The sequence below is a fragment of the Eumetopias jubatus genome, unplaced genomic scaffold (genome assembly GCF_037043125.1).
Source record: "Eumetopias jubatus isolate StellerSeaLion01/CBP00866 unplaced genomic scaffold, mEumJub1_p1.0 scaffold_14, whole genome shotgun sequence".
Lineage (NCBI taxonomy): Eukaryota > Metazoa > Chordata > Mammalia > Carnivora > Otariidae > Eumetopias > Eumetopias jubatus.
In genome coordinates, this window is record NW_028274820.1 from 21,572,028 (window position 1) to 21,594,884 (window position 22,857).

General features: G+C 41.8%; 1 protein-coding gene across 1 annotated transcript in view; it reads right to left on the reverse strand.

The window, feature by feature from the left end:
- The window catches only part of LHFPL3 (LHFPL tetraspan subfamily member 3), a 462,339-nt gene that overhangs the window by 12,210 nt on the left and 427,272 nt on the right, over positions 1-22,857 (reverse strand). The gene's annotated exons all lie outside the window — the stretch shown is intronic.

A 22,857-nucleotide genomic window follows, 5' to 3' on the forward strand; every position in this document is an offset into this window, starting at 1 on the left:
AATCAGGGATGAAGGGTATCCAGCCTTAAGAAGCTATGTTTGTTCCCCTTGTTGTAAAAGCCTGTCTTGGTTTTATACAATGTGAGCTTAATTACCCTCCCAGCTAGCACCCCAGCCAACCAACATGATCCCCACAGCACCACATGCCATAAAGTAGGAGACCGAACACAAGGGAAATTCGTAATGAAAAGAAAATCTATATGTCAGTATAAATATCTGGGACATTACAGCGGCACTTTGTTGATGATCTAAGAGTGGGGGTTCTCCAAGTGTGGTCGTGGGACCGGCAGATTCCTATAACCTGGGAGCTTGTTAGAAATTCTCACGCTTGGCACCTCCTCCCCCACCCCAGGTATCAGAAACCCTGAGGGTGGGGCCCAGCAGAGGGGCTGCTTAGAAGGTGATTCCGAAGCACAGGGTTAGGTGGGAACCATGGGTTTACACCGACCTCAGTAAAAGAGGGAGTTGTCAGGGGGCTCTTGTGCCTGGACTAAGACTTCGGGGCGTTTCAGACACAGGATGTATTTGCTAGAGCTTGGGAGGAAGGCCTGAGGAGGTGGATCGTATTGGCAGCAGGAGTGGGGAGACTCATAGGTACCTTGGGAGCATGGATTTGAGGCATGGCTTAAAAAAACTCACTCTGGTTGGCATTATAATTATGGCAAAGTGTCATCTTTCCAAATAATTTCTTACCAGTGTGGGCATATAATTTCAGCTGTAGCCTGGATGACTTCGGACTCACAGAGGTGATTTACTCCCTAGTCCTTCGTGTCTATGATGTTCACCACCATGAAGTTTTGATGTTATTAGGAATACATTTAAATTTATATCCACTGGATCTAGATCCCTCTTTGGCTTTGGTCTGGTACCAACTAGTTTATACTTTAAGACCGAACTAGGAAATATGGACAGAGGCTATTTTTGAAATGACATTCTTCTTCTCTTCTTCCAAACAATGCATTCCAAGATTCTGAGAGAAATAGGAGGCATTTTAGGGCACACATGGAAAATCATGACTTAAGAAAAATGTGAGCATGCATTTTTTATGGTCTGATAAGCTAAGAAGAAAATATGGAAGAGAAACCTCAGAGAATCTTGAAGAAACCCTGAAGAATAAGCCTTTTAGCCAAGAAGAAAGATTGTTAGTTGTTGGCTATATTCAGAAGATTTGCATTTTTAAAGTTAATGACTAATATAATAAAAGGTTCTGGTTAAATTATTACATTGGGTGCTTGCTTCAGGGCAAGCGAAAAACCTTTGAGGTTTTAAATCATATTCTTCAGTCTGGCAGGAGAGGGTATTTTAAATTCTTGCAAACTATTTCTTTAATCTCTGTGACTTTTCTCTACCTGGCCCCTAATACTAATGTACCTGGCAGGAAAATGAAAAAAAAATATTGGTGTTCTGGCGCAGATGTGTAATATTAAGAGAGCTGAGGGTTCTATGGAAATATTATTTGGTTAGTAACCTATGAAAAATTAGTAGCTGTATTTAACTGCCTGAAAAGCAGCATATTATGGTTACCCTACTTTTGAGTCTTCATGTGATTGTACTTTTGACATGTGCATTGACAATGCCCCTTGAAATCAAACCCGCCCCAGGAAAGCCAGCGATTTGTTCTAACTGGAATACCGGTGCTGACGGCTCAGGCATTTGCCTTACCTCGAAGAGGCAGGGCAAGTGGAAATTTTATAGTGTGGCTCTGCTCTAATGTAGAAAGATGCTAAGAATCCTATCTTTTGCCTCCTGAACTGAGGCCTTTGATCCAGCATGCTCCTTGTACTGCAAACAGAGATCCTCAGAGCAAAACTCCATAAAAGGAACACGATGAGATCTAACTGAGTATACAAAAGCACTTGAATAAAATGGACCATATCTTGATGCTCAGAATATAAGTAATCAAAGCACTCTTTTTCTATAAAGCTCAAGTTCTGGAAAAACACTGGGACATAGTGACGAGCATTCATTTAGAGGCTTTACTGGGGTTTAAGCCCTGGAAAAGCTAAAGGCTTTGCTTGATTGCAGGTTGCAAAGACCCTTTCTTGCTACATTATCTGAAGATACAGGAGGGTATAGGAAAGTGGTTAGCATCGGGCTCTGGAGACTGGCAGTCTGGGACCAAATCCTGGCTCCAACACTGATTAGCTGAGAAACATTGCACAAGTCATCTAAAAATCCTTACTTTAGTTTCTTCATCTGTACAATGGGGTTAACAGCAGCATCTAACTCACTGTTAGAGTTTGGTAATGTATGTAACATTTTAGAACCATGCCTGACACATAGCAAGTGCTCAATAAATTTAGCTCTTACTCCCAATATCATTTTAATTTTTGTGAAGGAGGGCCCCGTAGGCTGATTTCCCTTCGTGGCTTTTCCATTAACCTACTGTGTGATTGCAGGCACGTTTTCTTACCTTCTATATTAGTTTGCTGTAACAAAGTACTACAGTCTATGTGGTTTAAAATAACAGAAATGAAGTGGATAGAACTGGAGGGTATTATGCTGAGCGAAATAAGTCAATCAGAGAGAGACATGTATCATATGACCTCACTGACATGAGGAATTCTTAATCTCAGGAAACAAACTGAGGGTTGCTGGAGTGGTGGGGGTGGGAGGGATGGGGTGGCTGGGTGATAGACATTGGGGAGGGTATGCGGCTGTGGTGAGCGCTGTGAATTGTGCAAGACTGTTGAATTACAGACCTGTACCTCTGAAATAAATAATATATTATATGTTAAAAAAAAACAACAACAACAAGATAGTAGGAAGGGGAAATGAAGGGGAGGAAATCGCAGGGGGAGACGAACCATGAGAGACTATGGACTCTGAGAAACAAACAGGGTTCTAGAGGGGAGGGGGGTGGGGAATGGTTTAGCCTGGTGATGGGTATTAAAGAGGGCACGTACTGAATGGAGCACTGAGTGTTATACGCAAACAATGAATCATGGAACACTACATCAAAAACTAATGATGTAATGTATGGTGGTTAACATAATATAATAAAATTAAATTAAAAAAATAAAATAACAGAAATGTATCTTCTCATAGTTCTGGAAGCCAGACACGTCTGAATCAAGGTGTAGGCAGGGTTAGTTCCTTCTGGGGCTGTGAGGGAGAATCTGTTCTATGCCATGGGCCTAGCTTTTGGTGACTTGCTGGCCATCTTGGACGTCCCTTGGCTTGGAGAAGCATCATTCTGCTCTCTGCTGTCACAGTCACATGGTGTTCTTTCTGTGTGGGCATTTGCGTTCAAATTTTCCCTTTTCATAAGGATGAGATTAGAGGTCTGCCCTATTCCCATGTGACCTCATCTTAACTAAATATATCAGCAATGAGTCTATATCCAGATAAGTTTACCTTCTGGAGTACTGAGGGTTAGGACTTCAACGTGTGAGTTTGGTGGGACGGAGGGGTGGTACACAATTCAACCCATAGCACCAAGGGACAGTTTTCAGAGTCTTTTGAATATTACTGTGGCTGTGATTCTCCAGGAAAGCCATAAAGTATGCACAGTATTTCTTAAACTTATCTAACTAGAGGGCACTTTTGTTCTGCTGGTGCCAATCGTGATGGCCGTTTAGGCAGTGCTGATGGGGCTGTTACTTCCCTGTCATGAATATGGACAATCAGGCTGATGAGAACCAGGCATAGAAAGTCCTCCCTCCAGCTCAGGGCAGAGCGCACCCTGACTCCCCCACAGCAGCACCCTGCCTGTCTGTGGTTAGCTCACCAAGATGATGGGTGATGAAAAGCCAGCAGCCCCTCACGGTCCCATCAGTTCCTGGGGGCTGGGTGGTGGTGGTGAAAGACCTCCAGGGGGCCTCTCTGGCTCCGAGGCAACTGCTCTGGATGAGAGGGAGACTGGGTGGCTACATTTACATTCAAGCAGCTGTGATCCCATACAAAGTAGAAGGGGAAGCTCACAAGGGAGAAAATGACTTACTCAGAAAATTTTAATAAATAGGTTAAAAGAAAAAACCTGCCTCAGCTTCTTTTTGTGTTGCTGTCAGCAGGCTCATGTCTTGTAGCAAGCTGACATTCTTGTCGACAGTGCTGTTAAGAGCACTCCAAATAAGGTAATTACCCAATAAAGTTAATATTAACCAAATTGCATGGAACTTGAATTAAAAATATATCTGATTGCAGGATTGAAGCCCAAGTCATGTGTCTTACCCACTGAATGTGTGGTTTGCCTGCCTCGAGAGCAGGAAGCGTCACGGGAAGGAGGCTGCCATTTATATTCTGAAGGTGAACCCACTCTCAGAAGGAGGACCTCCAAGGATGCTTTATTTTCTACTTCAAGGCAGCAAGGGAATGAGGTTTCTGCTTTTTACTTTATCTCTGCGTGATGTTTCTGTTCGCTTTGCTGGGCAGCAGTGCCAGTTAGTACAGCCTGCCCTTTCCTGAGAAGAGTGAGCTAAGGTGGCCTTAGAATGGGAAAGGGCACTGCTGTGTGGGTTCCAGTGTCCTTGTAGGGTTGTTGCAAGGAAGCAATCTGAGCCATTGTCTGAGCTCTCCTGTCAGCATGCCCTGGGACTGCAGGGCTGCGAGACAGCTCACACAAAGGCCATTACGTTTAAGCAGAAAGAGTGCAGAACATGGGGGTCAAAAGAATTGAGTTCTAAGTCTCTGTGTCATTAACTAATTGAATGATTTTTAGCAAGTCAGTTCCCTTCTTTATGCCTCATTTTTCTCATCTGTCAAATGATAGTAAAAAAGTCATTCGATCCCTGTACGGTGAGAGAATAAAAAAAAATAATAGACACAGACATATCATGAATATAACTAGCTATCATTAGCCTTAAGTGATTGGTCAACAGGGAATTTGTCATTTTATGGTATTAAAACAACAAAACAGGGGCGCCTGGGTGGCTCAGTCGTTAAGCGTCTGCCTTCAGCTCAGGTCATGGTCCCAGGGTCCTGGGATCAAGCCCCGCATCGGGCTCCCTGCTCCGCGGGAAGCCTGCTTCTCCCTCTCCCACTCCCCCTGCTTGTGTTCCCTCTCTCGCTGCATCTCTCTCTGTCAAATAAATAAATAAAATCTTAAAAAAAAACCCAAAAAACCCAGCAAAACAGAAACTAATAAAAATCAAAAATAAAACTAAGGAAACTCCCAAACTCCGAAACAAACACAAGTCCAGGGCCAGACGGCTTCACTGGTGAATTCTACCAAATGTTCAAAGAATGAATACAAATCCTTCTCAAACTCTTCCAAAAAAAAAAAAAAAAAAAAAAAAAACAGAAGAGGAAGGAGCAATTTCCAAACTTACTTCACGAGGTCAGCATCACTCTGATACCAAAGTCAGGCAAGGATGACACAAAAAATTTATAGGCCAATATCTATGATGAACATAGATATAAAACTCAACAAAATATTAGCAAACCAAATTCAATAATGCATTAACAGGATCATATACCATGATCAAGTTGGATTCATTCCAGGGATGTAAGGATGCTTCAACATCCACAAATCAGTGTGATACACACATGAACAAAATGAAGGAGAAGATCACATGGTCATCTCAATAGATGCAGAAAAAGCATTTGAAAAAATTCAGCATCCATTTATGATAAAAACTCTTAACAAAGAAAGTACAAAGGTAAGGTATCTCAACATAATGGAGGCCATATATGACAAGCCTGCAGCTAACATCATACTCAATAGTGAAAAGCTGAAAGCTTTTCCTCTAAGATTAGGAACAAGACAATCATGTCTATTCTCATCACTTTTATTCAACATAGTATTGGAAGTCCTAGCCAGAGCAACTGGGCAAGAAAAAAGAAATAAAAAGCATATAAATTGGAAAGGAAGTAGTAAAACTGTCACTATTTTCAAATGACATGATACTACCTATAGAAAAATCCTAAAAGACTCCACCAAAAACCTGTTAGAAGTAATAAATGAATTTGGTAAAGTTGCAGGATACAAAATCAATATGCAAAAATCTGCTGCACTTCTATACTTCTATAATGAACTATCAGAAAGAGAAATTAAGAAAACAATCCCATTTGGGGCACCTGGGTGGCTCAGTCATTAAGCGTCTACCTTTGGCTCAGGTCATGATCCCAGGGTCCTGCGATCGAGCCCCGCATCGGGCTCCCCAGAGCGGGGAGCCTGCTTCTCCCCTTCCCACTCTCCCTGCTTGGGTTCCGTCTCTTACTGTGTCTCTGTCGAATAAATAAAATCTTAAAAAAAAAAAAAAAAGAAAACAATTCCATTTGCATGTGCATCAAAAGGAACAAAATACCAAGGAATAAATTTAACCAAGGAAGTAAAAAACTTGTACACTGAAAACTATAAGACGTTAATAAAAGAAACTGAAGAAGACGTAAATAAATGGAAAGATATTCCATGCTCATGGATTGGAAGAATACTGTTAAAATGCCCATACTATCCAAAGCAATCTACAGATTCAATGCAATTCCTATCAAAATTCCAAAGGCATTTTCCACAGAAACAGAACAAAATTTTTTTTGTTTGTTCTAAAATTTTTATGGAATCACAAAAGACCCTGGATAGCCAAAGCAATCTTGAGAAAGAAGAACAAAGCTGGAAGCATCACGCTCCCTGAATTCAAATCATATTACAAAGCTACAACAATCAAAGCAGTATAGTATTGGCGTAAAAACAGACACAAAGATCAATGAAAAAAAAATAGAAATAAACCCAAGCAAATATGGCCAATTAATTTATGACAAATTAGCTAAGATTATAAAATGGGGAAAGGACAGTCTCTTCGATAAATGGTGCTGGGAAAACAGGATTCCATACACAAAAATTAACTCACTAAAGACTTGAATGTAAGACCTGAAACCACAAACTTCTTAGAAGAAAACATAGGTGGTAAGCTTCTTGATATCAATCTTGGTGATGGTTTTTTGGATTTGAAACCAAAAGCAAAGGCAACAAAAGTAAAAATAAAGTGAGACAATATTAAACTAAAGAACTTCTACATTGCAAAGGAAACCATCAACAAAATGAACTGGCAACCTATTGAATGGGAGAAGACATTTACAAATCATATATCAGATGTGGGCCTAATATCCAAAATATATAAAGAACTCATACAAGTCAATAGCAAAAAAACCCCAATCTGATAAAAAAATGGACAGGGGATATGCATAGACATGTTTCTAAACACATACAGATGGCCAACAGACACATGAAACCATGCTCAGCATCACTAGTCATCAGGGAAATGCAAAACCAAACCACAATGAAATACCACCTTGCACCTGTTAGAATGACTCTTATCAAAAAGGCAAGAAATAACAAATGTCAGCAAGGATGTGGAGAAAAAGGAGCCCTTATGCACTGTTGGTGGGAACATAAATTGGTGCAACCATTATAGAAAACAGTATAGAAATTGCTAAAAAAATTAAAAATAGAAATACCATATCATCCAGTAATTCTACTTCTGGGTGTTTATCCAAAGAAAATGAAAACACTAATTTAAAAAGATATATGCACTCCCATGTCACTGCAGCATTACTCAATAGCTAAGACATGGAAACAACATGAGTATCTACTGATGGATAAATGGCTAAAGAAGATATGGTCTATGTATACAAGGGAATATTACTTAGCTGTAAAAAGAATGAAATCTTGCCATTCACAACAACATGAATGGACCTTGAAGGCATTATGCTAAATGAAATAACTCAGAGAAAGACACATACTGTACGATCTCACTTCTATATGGAATCTAAAACAAAACAAAACAAAAACACAAGCTCATTTTTTTCATTGATCTTTGTGTCTCTTTTTACACCAATACTATACTGCTTTGATTATTGTAGCTTTGTAATATGATTTGAAGTCAGGGAGCGTGATGTTTCCAGCTTTGTTCTTCTTTCTCAAGATTGCTTTGGCTATCCAGGGTCTTTTGTGATTCCATAAAAATTTTAGAACAAACAAAAATATAAATTCCAGGTATAAAATAAGTAAGTCATGAGATGTAATGTATAGCATGGTGACTTTAGTTAATAATAGCATATGGCATATTTGGAAGTAGACTAGCTCTTAAAAGTTGTCATCATAAGAAAATTTTTGTAATTATGTATGGTGATGGATATTAATTAGACTCATTATGGTGACCATTTTGCAATATATACAAATATTAAATCATGACATTGTACATTGGAAACTAATATAATGTTATGTGTCAATTTTATCCAAATAGAAAAAAAATTAAAATAAATAAAACTAAGGGTAAATTCTGGGCCCGGGAGAAAAAAATTCAAAGTCTCTTATTTTCTTCAGAGAATAAGGAAAAGGAGTAGAATAAGCAAATCACTCAGGGTTATGAGCAGTATGAATTAGTAACTACAAAAATGGAGCCAAAATACCAATATTCATTAGGCTAAACAATTAGTTTTCTTAACAAAAAAATCTAGAGAAATACTCAAGATGCATCCTAACTACAACTATATAACTAGTAGATATCTGTCAAACTGTAGAGACTATGGATATAGTCTCAACTGAAGCAAATGGTCTAAAAACATGGCAGCAGCAGCCTCGTGAAAGAACACTGAGCAGACAGGTGCTACCTCTGACATGAACAAATCATAAAAAAAACACCTCTGTGTTGTGTTCCCACACCTATAAAATGGAGACAGTTCCCGTCCTCATCAACTCACAGGGTGAAATGAAATGAAATGAAACACATATCTGAAAATGTGTAAGTACCATATACCTGAGAAGTGCCATTATTGTAATTATTTGGTCAGGTCTCTGTTATTGTAATTCAAGTCAACAGTCGCCGATTGGGGGTCTATAGGCCAGGTGTGGTACATTTGGTCAAGAAGTTACTCATCCTCTGTGGATCGGTGAAGCAAGAGGAGAAAGGGGTGGCTTCAGGCTGGAAGGATGGAGAAGGATTCATTACAGAGGTGATGTGTGAGCTGCCCCTGACATGAGATTGATCAAGCAAAGAGTCATTCATTCCATCAATATTTGTGGGGCTTCATCCCTGTGCCAAGCACTGTCCAAGGGCCTTTGGCGTTCATAAACAGAAAGAAGATCCCTGCACTTCAGGAATCCACATTCTAGTGGAAGAAGGTGGGGGCTAGGTGAAGCACGTTGTAAGGGTGAGGAGAGACCATCTGGGCAGTGTTAACAAAGACACAGAAGGGGGACACGGAAAGGGAAAAGAAGCTTCAATTCTGGCTTTCCTCTGGATTAGCTGGTAGTGGCTGTTGGAACCTATGTTGAGAAGGACTCTGAGACTTCCTTTTGGCTCAGATAGAAATGTCTGGCCAGGATCTATGAATGACGTCTGCAATGGGGTGGGAAGGGGGATCTGCCATTCCCAGAAAGGTCTCATGTGGCTGGATTACACCCGGGCCATTATGGTCTGTGTCCTTCCACTCTCCCGAGACTGTTATGAAGTTCACTAAGTCAGTATTATCGAGTCCAGCATTTATGTATACGTGCAAAATTACTGGAATATCCTCAGAGAAAGGCTCTCCTGCATAAAAGGAAGCCTTACTGGTCTACTTACCCCAACTTCCATCTCCTCTACTTTGAGACCACGAGCAGTCACGTAACTTGGTTATGTTTCATAGAATGTGTGTGTTTGTGGTTCCACTTCGTTGCTTGCTGGACCCCAACTCAAAGTGAGCTTCAGCCTCTTAGAATTTCAGAAGTTTTAGCTCCTTATTTGCTATTTTTCTCCTCTGTTTGGAGATCTAATTCATCCCTGTCACAGCATTTTAGAGAGTGATGTACTTCTTTCCTTTAAGTCTCCTGAGGAAACTTAACCTTGTTGACTTAACTCAACTTTGTTGACTCATTTACCCCTCATATCTCTTACAGCATACTGAGGTTCTAGAATCTTTCATACTAAGATGAGTCCAGCTTTCTAGCTAGGCCTTAAAAGTAGATGGAAGGAAACCCTATTACTTAACCTTTGATATGTCAAACAAACAAATTTCGAAAATCCTTTGTTGAGATTGTGTTGTTTTGAAGCTATCTTCTGAGTGCAAAATTTATTCTGTATATCAAAACTGTTAATTTTTTTCCCTGTTAGGTTGGACTGTAGGAAATTGCCATATTTTAGGTCAAAAGGTTGACTACCAGCCATTTCCTATGGCTCAATCTAATATTTGTATACCTTCTGTAACAATCCTAATCTTGAGGACCTGGGCTTTAGGATGTTTTATGGAGAATGCCTTGTACTTAGAAAGGTAAGGGGAAATAAACATTAATAATTTGTTAAAACACATCTCTCTGGGGGTGCCTGGGTGGCTCAGTAGGTTAGGCATCCCACTCTTGATTTTGGCTCAGGTTATGACCTCGAGCCCCATGTCCAGCTACACACTCAGCATGGAGTCTGCTTAAAATTCTCTCCCTCTCCCTCTGCATGCTCCCCCCACCCCCGCACACATGCACGTGCTCTCTCTCCCTGGGGGGGGAAAAAAAACAAAACAGCAAAAAACATTTTTCTGCTTTCAAAGCCCATTCTTCCTATTCCCTCCTTAACGGCAGTAAGAAAAGCTGCTCAAAGACTTTTCTTTCCAAACTTGAACAGTTGGATATTCTTCAGCTTGGCTTTTATACACGACATAAAGCCAGAAGGCAACTTGTCCCCTTAAGGTAAATTCACTGGTTGAATGGAAAAAGGAAGCATTCCTTGAGAAACTCCTGGGATGTTTGAAATGATATCCATACCTATATTTCTCAAGAGTCTGAGGGCAATCTAGTTTTTCTATTAACTACTGAATAGCATCTGTATTTAATCTGATGGAACCTTCCAGGAAGACAAAGCTGGTGTTTGGTGAAGTTTTGTCCGAGCATCCCTTTTTATTTTACTCATGCAATCCAATGGCTGTGTGTGCACGCAGGTGTGGTGTGGAAGTACCTGAGTGTTTTAACATTCGTCTGAAGGACTTCAGAGCAACTAAAGAGAGCAACAGGATAAGCTAATTGGGGAGGGCTGTTTCCGTTTGATAGAAGGTGACAACAAACCCTCTTCTGAAAGGGGGAATGCTGGGAGTAGTGTTCTGTTCCTGGAAATAAAAGTCATACTCATCTTTTTTATGCCAGGAGCTTTGCTCACTGGGCCTATGTCTCTTTGTCTGAAAAGGGTCAGTCATAGAAATAATGCAACCAGTCAGCTAATTAGCAGAGACTCTGTTGCTGGGAAGGGGAGCATCTAAAGATGACCATGGGACGCTAAGAGCCCTCAGTTCCCTGCACTGCCATTTCATACCTCTACCTCTGTGGGCAAAGGAGCAGGCTCACACTCAGCTCTGCTGACTTCACTAATACAAATGGCAGCCCTGAGAGGGGTCTTCAGTCCCCAGAGATAGAAGCATGAAGCCAGTTCACAAAGGCCAGTGAGGTGTTGCCCTTGGTGTCAACTTTTTCTCACTGAGCCAAGAAAAGTGTTCTCAGCAAATTCTCAGGTTCCCTCTGCCAACTCACCAGGTCACTGTACTTAAAAAAAGATAAAGAAAAAGAAAGAACATGAAGATCAAAACTAGAGACCTGAGATATTTCCAGTAAGAAGAAGGAAGAGGCAATATTCCCCTGCCCCCCCCTTTTTTTTCCTAAGAAAAGTCACAAGAGTGTTTGGATGTCTGCTTCAGTCTTTCATAAGTACTTTCCTTGAAGGCTGATGCGAAGAAGTCAATAGCTTCTTTTTCCTTGCTGAAAGAGTCATTATCTCAGAGATTTAGGGATTAGAAAATTGGGAATGCCAGGTAGTGGGGATGAAAGGAGAGAAAACAGAATCTGGGAGTATTTGCTTTTAGGCAAAGATAAAACCACATATCCTCTCTCTCTGCTTTGCTCTACCATTTCCTTAAAAGTTATGTTGTGTGGGGGCATCTGGGTGGACCAGTCAGTTGTCACTTGGGCTTCCGACTCTTGATTTCAGCTCAGGTCGTGATCTCAGGATCGTAGGATCGAGCCAGCATTGGGCTCCGTGATCAGCGTAGAGTCTGCTTCTCCCTCTCCCTCTGCTCCTCCCCCCAATCATGCACGCACATGCTCTCTTTCTCTAAAATAATCTCTAAAAAAAAGTTTTGTCATATGAACATAATATAAATAAAAATATTTTTAAATTTTTTATTGTTATGTTAATCACCATACATTACATCATTAGTTTTTGTTATCTTTTTTTTTTAAAGATTTTCTTTTTTTTTTTTTTAAAGATTTTATTTATTTAATTGACAGAGAGAGAGACAGAGAGAGAGGGAACACAAGCAGGGGGAGTGGAAGAGGGAGAAGCAGGCTTCCCGCTGAGCAGGGAGCCCGATGCGGGGCTCGATCCCAGGACCCTGGGATCATGACCTGAGCTGAAGGCAGTCGCTTAACCAACTGAGCCACCCAGGCACCCCAAGATTTTATTCTTTTGAGAGAAACAGCATGACAGGGGAGAGGGTCAGAGGGAGAAGCAGCCTACCCGATCAGCCGGGAGCCGGATGTGGGACTCGATCCCAGGACTCTGGGATCAAGACCTGAGCCGAAGGCAGTCACTTAACCAACTGAGCCACCCTGGTGCCCCAATAAAAATTATCTTACAAGTGGGGAAAATCCCCAGATCTGGAGGTGTGATCGTCAGGAGAGGGAGTCAGAAGCGACTGAACCCTGGGTTTTTATTCTCAAGCCAACCTGTGGATTTGTAATATACTTTTACTATACCTGTAATATACTTTGGCCAATTCATTTGACTTCCATGATGTTTTTCAACAAAATCACTCCCTGAATCATGTGGAAGTTGCAAGGTTGGTTTAATTAAGGTTTGTACTTTGAGAGGCTCAATGAAAGGTGCTTAGAAATGCAAGGTAGCAGGGCACTTGGGTGGCTCAGTTGGTTAACTATCTGACTCTTGATTTCAGTTCAGGTTATGATCTCAGGGTTGTGGGATAAGGCCCCGTATCAGGCTCTGCACTCAGTCGGGAGTCTGCTGGAGATTCTCTCTCTCCCTCTCTCTCTGTCTCTCCCCCCTGCTCACACACTCTCTCTCCCCCATATAAATAAATACATCTTAAAAAAAAAAAAACAACAACAAAAGAAATGCAAGGTAGCATAAGAAAGTAAACTGAGGACAACTTAGAAAAGAAACGTATACATGGTTCCAAAACCCATTTTGCAGGTGCCTAAGTACAAACTTTACCCAGAGACTGCATATATATCAGCTGGAGAGAATCAGATCAATTTCCACATGCCTCATAGGATCAGAAATGGGGTGATTCTGTTAATCTTGTCCCTCTGGGTATTACCTTCATTTTCAGACCTTCTCTCTAGGTCCTCTACAGGATGGAAGCCATCTCTCAGAGACAGCTCTGGGTTTACAGCTCCTCCAGCATTCACACCCTATCTTTCAGAGCTCATTCCCTAACTGCAGGACAAAAAGACCTGTCTCAGCTGCATCTAACCCCCAGCTGCTCTAGGCTTCACAGTTTCCATCAGATCACTACGAGTCTCCTTCATAATGAGGACACTAAACTACAAGACTGCAGGGCCTATGCATGGTGGTTACCTTGACAAATATCATCTTCAGAAAGCACCAGCTTATTCCATTTTGATCTTTAACCTTTTTTATTTGTTTGGATTATAACTTCATCATTCACATTTGGAGACATTCCATTATTTTTGTTTTTAACTTTTAAAAAAGAAAATCTAAGTTTCTTAAGATAAAGAGGAGCAATTATAATGCTTCCTATGATTATAAGCTCTGCTAAATGCAAATAATAATGAAAATTAAAAGTATAAGCATGATATACAAACCATGATTAAGCTAGTTTGGATTTGGGGTCTATGAGATATTGATTAAAAACCCCTAAGTGGGTTTTCCTTCCCAAAACATTATTCTATGTGCTTTGAGTATGATTTTTCAGGGACGATCTGGTATGGTTTGAACTTTGCCATAGATTGGTAGGGTGATAGAGGAGAAAAATTAAGAAGGAAATTAGGAGGAAAAAATGGGAGTGGGAGATTGAAGAATGAAAGAAGGAATGTTTGTGCTCTTATCCTCTGATGTCACACTTCTGCCTCTCATCTGAGAGGCCCAGAATTAGAGGATCATGCAGGGGGATAGAAGTATGGCAGTGGTTTTCAAACCATGTGCCAAGGAACCCCAGAGGTTCTTTTCAGGGGTTGCCTCATAGATGAGGAAAGGCTCCATTTCCTTTTCCCCAAACCTTTCATGGACTTGACAGTAAGATGGAATCCTAAAGATAAGGCCAACTGTAGTTTTCTAGGTGAAACTTAATCTATTTAGTGTTTCAGTTTTAAAATCAGAATCATCATAAAATGAGCAAGGTGGAGACAATCAGCAAAGATCACAAGTGACCCAAGTGAAAGATCCTCTTCTTGTTATTGGTTCATGCCCCTCACGTTTGAACTTTCTAAACTCAGGACTTGCAAAGAGGGTGCTCCTCATATTGGCCTCTGCCAAAGCTTGGGTCCTGTAGCATTCAGGCTCCTAAGAAAGTATAGGTTAGCTTGGGATGAGCCCACTCCTCAGGCTTCAGATCATCTCCCACATCTCCTGAATTTCTTTTGTTCTCTAGAAAGCCAGGATAACAACAGAGCTCAGCTTTATCATTGACAGAAATTATTTTAGGGTCATTTCAGATAATCATTAGGGATTTCTGTGCCAATTCAGGAACAAAGAATTTTGTTGCACAATGATGAGATAGCAGAAAAGATACGGACACAAGCCATAAAGCAGGGTTTAGAGAACTATGACAGCTGACTACAAAATAGGGAAGAACACGCTGGAGTTTTAAAACCATTCTTGAGGGGCGCCTGGGTGGCTCAGTCGTTAGGTGTCTGCCTTCGGCTTGGGTCATGATCCCAGGGTCCTGGGATCGAGCCCCGCATCGGGCTCCCTGCTCCACGGGAAACCTGCTCTTCCCTCTCCCACTCCCCCTGCTTGTGTTCCCTCTCTCGCTGTGTCTCTCTCTGTCAAATAAATAAAATAAAGTCTTAAAAAACAAAAACAAAAACAAAATCTGTTCTTGAATAGTGGTCAGAAGTGAAATGGCTTGGATTGAGCCTGATATTGACCAGGAAGGGGCTGCCAGAACTTTTCCAGGAAAAGGGCAGGATTTCTGCACAAGAGATTGGAGCCTGGACTTCCATCACTGTGCCACAAAGTAATCAAACATCTGCATTGCACATAAACAGTAGGAGTGGAAATGCCTGCTGAAAGCTCAGTTGAGGGAGAATTCCAACAATTGAGCTTTCTATCACGGGGCTCTGCCCTGCTGCCACAAGGTCACCATGGAAGAAATAATGGAGCAGCTTGCAAAAACCTACAAGTATTTGGTCCTTTGCATGCCCTGCATTGCAGCTGGTACATGACAGCAGCTCAGTATTAAAGATGGTGCAGAAAATGCCTTGGTAATTTCTCTCGGGAAATGTCTTTCTTTGCGAAAGTCAGGTGAAAAAAAACCCCAGTAACTACTTCTCAGAGGGATGACAAGAAGCAAGGATGAGTCCTTCATGCTAATCCTGTCCCTTGACAATAGAAATTGTTTCCAAGTTGTATTAAAATTGGAAGGTCATCTAGGTATCTCTTTGAAGTACAGGAAGATGCTACAGCAAGGTCTCTGGCCGAATACAGAGCTCAACAGCGCTGTGCAGTCCATGCTGATCTTTAAACTGTGAAGAAAATCATCAAATCCTGATTTCAGATGTGTTTTATCAACTCCCGAGGAGTCTACTAAGGTCATAATCTTTCCTGTGGTGCTGAGGAGGATGTGGAGGAGACTCTTCCTTGTGGCTAGCTGGAGTCCTTTCCTTTAAAGCTGTCCTTTATTTAGATTTATCAGATTTGGGGACCAACAATTTCCCCCGGCCATTTCATCAAAAAACAAAACAAACAAAAGCTGAAGTGTCATCTTCTGGTTCCTTCTCTTAGAACCTGTTGTAAGAAATGGCTTTGAAGTGTCAGATCTGATATCCTAGGAGACTGAGCTCCATTTAGATTTTGGCTTCCCCACCCTATTCTAACATGAATTCCTCTGAGAACCAGAAGATGGAAGAGTGAATCTTGGCACCAGCTTTCACAAAATGGATGAAAAGTCACCTAATGTCTGTAGCATCCATTTTCTTGTGTATAAAATGGGGATAACAGCAACAATGGGACTTTTGGAAGGAGCACAAGAGTTAGGGGATATAAAAACACATTGTAAATTGTGAAATGCTCCAGAGATCCAGTTATGAATACTAAAGAGGCAGCGACGGTATAGTGGAATGAGCCTCAAATTTGAGATCAGGAGACATGGGTGTAAGTCCTGAGTCTTCTGCTTACCTGCTGTGTGATTTGGGGCAAGCCATGTGAACTAAGACCCAGTTTTCTTAATTGTAAATGTGAATTATTAAACTACCAAAATGCCTCACGGGATTTCGAAATTGAAATAACAGCCAACTGAATGGGAGATAGATATCTAAACTATGCCACTTGGTTTTTCTCCCTGGAGAATTTGGGGTTAGGCATAAAGGACCATCCATTATTTCTGAATAAGGATATCAGAGGAGAGCTCAAGGTGCCTTGTATAAAAGGACGATTAGTAGAGGAGGTTTACTGAGAAGGCAGGCTGAAGTAGGTGAGAGAGGGATACACATACACGGAAAGCAAAAGACTACTTCCTGATTTCTTTACTATTCCATTTCTGGGTGACATCCCCAAATATCCTTATTATAAATTCCTTCTGGATTAGTCAAGGCTCAGTTGCAGATAAGAGAATCCATTCTAGCCGGTTTAAGCAGAAAGGGATTTAGTGTGGGAAGTGGGTATTTACAACGTTGCTGGAAGGGAGATGAGCAGGCTCTAGGCCAACCTTTCAAGATGACTCCCCCAAACCACCCCACAGAAGTGGTCCACAGAGGGAGTTACTATCCACCTACCCTTCCAGAAAGCTGGGAAAGAGGCTGCTCCCATAGCCACTGGCTTTAGAACCACACTGCTTTTACCAAGATCCACACCAGAAGAATTCTTGACTTCTTTGAAGCCAAGACCTGGCCACAGAGTTATCTGTTACCTCTCAGTCTCCACCCCCACACATCCCCTCACCAACTATGGGGCATGACTCCAGCTTTTGAGGTAAACCCTGCTGGGTGGAAGTTAGGCGATATGCAGAATAATGCTCTAAGGAGTCTGGGCAATGCAGTTTCTACTGTTCCACCCGTGGCATGCAGCAAACCATGCTCGGGATGCAATGTGATTCAGTGAGTGAATCTGTATATCCCCACCATGTCTACTTGGCCTTCTTTTTTAAAAGAAAAAATATTTATTTGAGGGAGGTGGAGGGGCAGAGGGAGAGAAACTCAAGCAGACTCTGTGCTGAGTGCTGAGCCAATGTGGGGCTCGATGCCAGGACCCTGAGGTCTGGACCTGAGCTGAAATCCAGAGTTGGATGCTTAACCGACTGAGCCACCCAGGCGCCCCCACTTTGCCTCCTTTCCTCTCAAACTAGGTCCAGTCAATTTCTGTTCATTTCAGCTGAAGAGTACTCAAGCACGTGACATCTTGAATACGCTCCAATGGAGTCATTAGATTTCTCTCGGTAAGCTCTACAGGGATGGCCAATTCAGAGACCAACACAGAGAAATAAGGACAAGGTCTGGCTAAGGTTGGGACACTGTGACCCTTAAAGGGTCTCTCCTGTCCTATTTCAACACTTTCTGTGCTGAGTTATTATCGACAAGCCCTGAGCTTAAGATAAGGTACTTCCTAGAGGAAGTAAGGTAACTGCAAGAGTGTTCAAAAAGAGACTATTCTTGGCATAATGACAATCGTAGGCTTAGGACATCAGGTCTTCACTATGACCTGCTGTGCCTGGCACCTCACCCGCCCCTCCCTCTTCCGTCTTCAGTTCAGGCCCCTTGCCACACCAAAGGCCTACCTCCTTCCTTGGATCTAGGGGCAGATGGCAGGAGCCCCAGGGTGGCATTAGGTTACCCCATTGGTGTGCTGTTGGCCTGCGTGGGGTCATGGAAAGAGTGTAGAATGTGAGTTGTTTGCTTTACCCTTTATTAAAAAGGGACCTTAGGCAATGTACAGAGTCCCTCTGACCCTCAGATACTTGTCCAAAATGGCGTATTAATGCCTGCCATCAAGATTCGTAAGAATGACACGAGACAATATGAAGCCCTTTGCTGCAGTGTCCAGCATACAGACCAAACCTACTAAAGATTAGCTTCTTTAGGGCTGAGTCTTTATGTCTGGGGGCTCATCCATGTTTCCGAGGCTCCACTTTTGGTAAATGGATCCTTGTTGTGTGGACCTTGATCTGAGTCTGTCTTGATTCCCCACCATCTCTTCGACCTTGCTGAGACCTCTACCCTCCTGTCCGCCCCCTTCTCCCCCAACCCTTTGTCTCCTCTTCGTGTTGAGTTCTATGGCTATATATCTGCAACTCAGCTGCCTGCTCATGCAGATATCTGGTATTTTTGAGATTCCCCACTGCATACATTACCCTTTCAACGATCCTCATATCCTAGACTGCTATTGCTTGCCTAGCTATTACCACCTGCTATTTGTCACGTTACTCTCTGGATGCCAAGTTCCACCTGCTTTTTCTGGTCACTCATAGTTGGGTGCTTATTTTCTCTCTTTGTTAACGTGTCTCTCCTCTTCCCCTCCTGCTCCAGTCAATGATCTACTCTCAGCTCCTGGATATTAGCCCTGTCATGCCAGGCAGTGTTTCCAGATAGGAAACAGAGTTCTCTAGGTTATTGCTACCCCAAGCGTGGTGCCCTGGCATCACCTGACTTTTTTTGTAATCAGAACCTGTGTATTAACAAGATCCCTAGTTAACTCATACGCATGTGAAAGTCTGAGAAGACTGAGCTTAAGCAAGGAAATGTGGCTAGGTTAGAAAATCCTTTGGTGGTGCCTGGCAAAATCTATTAACCTTCTTCCTTGTGATGTTCTTGAGACAAAATGCTGTTTCTTAATATGGCCTGCTGGCGCTGCTACCAAAGGGACTGCAGTATGGTATCCTGTCTCTTCATCCCAGGCATGGGCTTTGTGTTTCAAGAATGAGGCCCATGCTTGTACGAAGATGCAGTTAAATGGAAATTCTAGTAGGCTAAGTATCTGAAGAAATTTACTCTAGGGCAGTTCTACTTGCTTCTGAATCAACTCCAATGAAGGGATTCTGCGTTTATGACCTGTACTCCAGCCTTCCCCAAACCTACCTTGTTTCCACCAGTTCCTCCAGAACCAGCGCCCAAGTACAGAGCAGAGCCCAGTGGTCAAGGAGGAAATGGTAGGGGAAAGTGTGGAGAAATGGCAGGTATTTTCAGTGACACGACTGAACTGGTGGCCTTTCCTTCTAATGTTTTTGCTCAAAACATGTCCTTGTGAGATTGGGGGTGTTATCATTTTTAGTCTTTTTCATTTATTCAGATATATCAAAACCCCACCCTGTGGAAGTAGTGATGACTTTTAAGTGTGTGTACTTTAGAGAAGACTATCCCATGCTTTCATGGTACAATACATCTACATGTATAATTTCCTGTTCCCTGCAGGAACTGAGTGAAGAGGTGCATGCTTCCCTACCTGCAATGAAGAACTTATGTTCAATGGTTAATTATAAATGAATAAAATTTTTCAGAATGAGGGGACCTGTTCTAGTCAATACTACGTGGTAGTCAACTTTAGCTGAGAGAACAATGGGTGCATTTATCGATCAAACTTTGGTTTCGGGCAGCATAGGGAAGCACCATTATTAGCTTAAGTGAGACAACCCTTGTTAAAGGCATCAAATCCAGTCTCTACGGCAGAGGTTCTCAAAGTGTGATTCCTGGACCAGCAGCATCAGCGTCTCCTAGGAACTTGGAGGCCCCACCCTGACCTGCTGAATCAAAGACACTGGGGGGCGGGGCCCAGCAGCCAGTGTTTTAATAAGACCTCCAGAAGATTTGGAAGCTCAGTGGTTTGAGAAGCACCTGCTACCCAGGGATGCCTGAGCAGGAACATGATAGAGTGGAAGGGCCAGGGCTCAGAGCTAAGCCTGAGTCCCTGTCCCCCTTTGCCAGTGCTGGTTGTGTGACCTTGGCAAGTCCTTGGTCTCCCTGAATCTTGATGTTCTCTTCTATGAAATGAGAACCATTTCCTCTCCTCACAGACCTGTTGTAGAGCAAATGAGGTGACCTAAGTCCCGGCTTTTACAGTAGCTTGGAAAATAAGGGTGCTTCTCCTCTTCCCTTCCTGAAGCTGGGTTCCTGCTGGGAAATCTAGCCAGTAAGATTCCATCAATGTTTGTGGAAAATTAAGAGAATTTTCACATGGACATTCCTCAGTGTAAGTCAGACATCTCATATTAAGTGGGCTGTCTGCTGCTGAGGCCTGGGCTGTCCTATACAGGAGCTACTGGCCACCAAGCACGTGCAATGTGGCTCATCTGAATTGAGATGAGCTACAGATTTAAAATACACACGAGATTTTTTAAGACTTAGTATGAAAAAAGCAAAATATAACATTTATAATTTCTTCTATTGATTACTGTTAAATTGAAAGTTCAGATAGTCATAAAATTAATTAATAAAACCAAGTTCACCTTTTAACAAATTAAAATGTGGCCACAGATGGCAAGATCCTTGCAAATTTCAAGTATACCACACAGTATTATTATCACTGTAAAAAATATGACTACAAGAAAATGTAAGTATGTGTCTCACATGACATTTCTGTTGTACAGTGTGGGTCTAGGCACCTCCAGATTCACTGCGCTGTCCTCATGCCAGACCCAGGGAACAAGGGAAGTCTTCTGATAAAACCTGCTTGGTTAGCCTGGTGATGTAAAAGAGGGCATGTGCTGAATGGAGCACTGGGTGTTATACGCAAACAATGAATCATGGAACACTACATCAAAAACTAATGATGTAATGTATGGTGATTAACATAAAAAAAAAACCTGCTTGGTAACTTCTTGGCTACAAAACCTCTGTTCTCTGTGGAATTATTCCTCATTATCATCTTTGTAGCATTTTGTAGCTGCAAAGGAGTCCACCCTGTTTTTATCCATTATTCCTTATGACATAGCCTGTGAGGCAGGTCATGCTGAATTAGGCGACTCTTTATTCATCATTCAAAGGCCAGTGGAGCCCCCTGCAGACACACCCCCTCACGCAGACACACCCCCTCGCGCAGACACACGCAACGTCAGACATTTTTTAAAAAGTCAGTTTTCAGGAAATGAGAGTTTCTTAAGCATTGGCCCACTCCATCTTCCTTTGCTTAACAAAAGACAGCGAAAAGCAATTCCCTCAGATGTCTACTTGTCCTCGGTTTGATTTAAAAATCAACTCGGGAAATCATCTGTCAATCAGGCATATTACAGAGAGAAACATTCATGGAATTACCTGAGTTGAGATGTTTCAAATGACAATTTCGTATTTGCACCTCTTAAATTATTCAAGACGACATAAGCCTGCTCTAATCTTTAAAAAAAGATATGAGGATTAAGGAAACTTGACACTCTGTGTTTTAAATATTTAGTCTTATTTTAAGACCCAACTCTTACGGGAGACTGAGAGAGCATTCTAATAATAGGAAGAAGCCCCTTGGTGTGTGTTCCTAGGACAGATTACGTGTATCTGTTTTATAGCTTGTTTGGGTGATATTTTCCCCGTGAAAAGCAAACAATGACATGTGGAGTGGGCCAGGTGGTACAAATGAATCTATGCCTGTAAGATTGCATGTGTGATAGGTGTAATATCTGATCACTCTTTCATTTCAGGTTTTTCATTTTGGGTGGAGGGCACAAAGTTCCTAGTTACTTCAGTTCAAATCAGTATTGAGCACCTGCTGATACCAGGCCCCGAGAGTGCCGAACTGAGCAAGACACAGTCCTACTTGCAATTTGGACTCAGACAGAAATAAATGAGACTCCCCTCTACATATCTATGACGACTATTTTATTGATTCTCATGTAGTGGGCTCTTTTCTTTCTTTTTTCTTGCTTGTAGGGTGCCATCCTAGGTACTAGGCACTTGGTAAAACATCATATTTTTAAAATATAAAAGGCACATTGAAATTTAATTTTGACAGCAGAGAAAGGGATATATTACACAGCAAAAAGTCTTTAGAGTCTGTCTTTGGTATGAATGCTTTTTTAAAGGTAAAACTCTTGTGTTTATAATATAATCTGAATACACATTTTTGGCTGTTTAAGTAGGTCTACCCCTAGTCTGGGACCATGGATTTATTTTTCTCTTAAAAGAGACTTGTGGATAATCCTCTATTTCATTAGAAACTGCCAGTTTTGTATTTAGATTTTGTATACGCCAGACTATAGCCATTGATATTAGCAGGAACACCAACATTAGGCTATGATAGTAAGTTATCAAACATTCAGGGCCATACACTGTTACTTAAAGGTTAGGAACAAACTTTACAGAAACTTATAATTCAGTCTCAGTCCTTAAATGTCTCTACCTTTGCTCTGAATTCAAGAAATCCCCCCCCCCCTTTTTAAAGATCTATTTATTTGAGAGAGAGATAGCACAAGCAGGGGAGGGGCAGAGGGACAGAGTCTTAAGCAGACTCTACACTGAGTGAGGAGCCAGACGCGGGGCTCGATCTCACAACCCTGAGATCACGACACGAGTCAAAACCAAGAGTTGGACGTTCAACCAACTGTGCCACCCAGGTGCTCTGAGAGTTTTCTGTCTTTAAAAAAAATCTCAAAACAGCACTATTGATACAGTTGTCTACTTCTTTCAAGATCTCCAGCCGCTGGCCCATAGTAAGACCTATCTATTCCTAGTTACCAACTCACAGTATTAAAATGAATACTACACTAATCACTGGGGCTTCCGCCATAATGTGGATAAGTATTTCCTGGTATGTGCGAGAGCCCTTCTTAAGCCTGACATTCAGTTTTCCT